General features: G+C 39.1%; 1 pseudogene; it reads left to right on the forward strand.

Annotated features, from left to right (window-relative positions):
• The first annotated feature begins 839 nt into the window (after positions 1-839).
• LOC143626253 (scarecrow-like protein 18 pseudogene) lies at positions 840-2,249 on the forward strand (annotated as a pseudogene).
• The last annotated feature ends 245 nt before the right edge of the window (positions 2,250-2,494 follow it).

A 2,494-nucleotide genomic window follows, 5' to 3' on the forward strand; every position in this document is an offset into this window, starting at 1 on the left:
TAGGTTCTGGTTTCGGTTCTATTTTCAGTCACTTATGGTTCCAGTTGGTATTCACGGTTCCAAACCGTTGCACAACCCTTTTGTTACCTTATCGTTTCCAAATTTCCATCAACTTTTTCGTATCTGGTGGACCGCTTTTTAGTTTTAAACTTATAAAATAAGCACATTTTTTAGAGTTTTACTCGTGATCCTTAAACTTATGTAGCAATCTCATTATATAGGGAAATAAGTTGGTTGAGACAATATTAGTAAAATAATGAAAAACCATATCCAATGAAATTATAGGAAATATGAGCTATAAATTAAACTAAATCCAAATAAACCATGGGAAATACCATTATCCAAATCAAATTTAACAAAAATACAAGTAAAACATGCAACATGAATATGAGGGAATAATCACTAGACTAAAGGAATACTTGTGTTTACCTTTTTAATGTGTTATCTTTTAGTGGGGAAAAAAGAAGAAGAAGAAGAAATTGTGGCCTCAGTCCACTTTAAAATACAAAAAAAGTTTCATAATAATAATTTTACTGATGTTACGTGACATTGTTACCTATAATGTAAGTCCACCATATATTATATATGTATATGTATATGTATATGTATATGTATATGTATATGTATATGTATATGTATATGTATATGTATATGTATATGTATATGTATATGTATATGTATATGTATATGTATATGATGTGTGTATGTATATGTTGTAATACTCATAATAAATGCATATCTAGGATAACACGCATGCTCATGATTTTCCTTCAGGTGTTTTGGTTGCAATCAATATCATCTCACACAGTTACTGTGTGTAGAAAGTATTTTTAGGGTTCTACAGGAATTAAACCAATCAAACAACTGTTTCCATCCAAATGTTGGGTTCATCCTCTCAATCTCCACATCAAGATCCAAATGAAGACCATAATTTACAAATAGATCTACCACCACCACCACTACCACTATCCACCTTATTCAACCAACACCACCACCACTCACCATCCATCCACATGAAACAACTCCTCTTCACCACCGCCCAACTCATTTCACGGTCCGATTTCACCGCGGCACACCGCCTCATCTCCATCCTCTCCACCAACACCTCCGCCTACGGCGACTCGACTCACCGGTTAGTCCACTCTTTTACTAGAGCCCTATCACTCCGCCTCCACCGCCACCCTATCCCACCACCTAATATTATCCTCAACATCAACCCACCACCACCACCACCTACAACCACTACCACCACCACCACTACCACTAACACCTTCTTCATAACACAATATAATGACCCAATTCTCCAATCATCCTACTTATCCCTAAACCAAATCACTCCATTCATCAGATTCTGTCAACTCACAGCCAACCAAGCCATCTTAGAAGCCATTAATCAACCTCACCAACAACACACTCCACAAATTCCACACAATCCAAACAATCCACTAAACATTCACATAATAGATTTCAACATTATGCACGGTGTACAATGGCCACCATTAATGCAAGCCATTGCCGACTGGTACCCACCTCCAACTCTCCGCATCACCGCCACCGGAACAAATCTCAACCTTCTCCGCCGCACTGGCGACCGTCTCTCCATATTCGCACACTCGCTTAAGCTCCGGTTCAGGTTTTACCCACTCCTACTCCCGAACACAAACAACGAATGCAACGAATACATTGATCACCTTATTGACCACCTATCCGCAGTTGTAATCAACCCTAATGAAACCCTAGCAGTCAACTGCGTGTTACACCTCCACCGCCATTTAAAAAACCGTGACAAGTTGTGTTTATTACTCAGAAAGATTAAATCTTTAAACCCTAGAATTGTAACCCTAGCTGAACAAGAAGCTAACCACAACCACCCAATATTTCTTCAAAGGTTTTCAGAAGCAATGAGTTACTACACCGCGGTTTTCGAGTCGTTAGAAGCGACATTGCCGCCAAACAGCCGGGAGAGAATTGAGGTGGAGCAAGTGTGGTTCGGGCGAGAGATTGCGGACATCGTGGCGGAGGAGGGGGATCGGCGGAAAGAGCGGCATGAGCGATTTCGGTCATGGGAAGTGATGATGAGAAGTTCGGGCTATCGGAATGTCCCGCTCAGCGCGTACGCGCTTTCGCAGGCGAAATTGCTGTTGAGACTTCATTATCCGTCTGAAGGGTATAATCTTGAGGTTATTAATGATTCTTTCTTCTTAGGTTGGCAGAATCAACCCCTATTTTCTGTTTCTTCTTGGCATTGATATAATTATCGCTGTTAGGGTTTATATAAATACGTTAATAAAAATCATATATATGTATATCTATGCATAATTGCATACATAATCTTTTGATCTTTTGATATTTTGATATTGAACTGTTCATGTGAAACTTGAAACCCTAAGTGAAGATCAAACCCTAATCATGCATGTGGAGATTATGAGAAGATTCTGTGCATACATGATGATCCGCTTATTTATTTTTTGCAAAACGATTTTGACAAGGGAAA

This window comes from Bidens hawaiensis, unplaced genomic scaffold, assembly GCF_021521415.1.
Source record: "Bidens hawaiensis isolate Kalapana, Puna unplaced genomic scaffold, B.hawaiensis_p1.1 tig00004312_1, whole genome shotgun sequence".
NCBI classification, from domain to species: Eukaryota; Viridiplantae; Streptophyta; class Magnoliopsida; order Asterales; family Asteraceae; genus Bidens; species Bidens hawaiensis.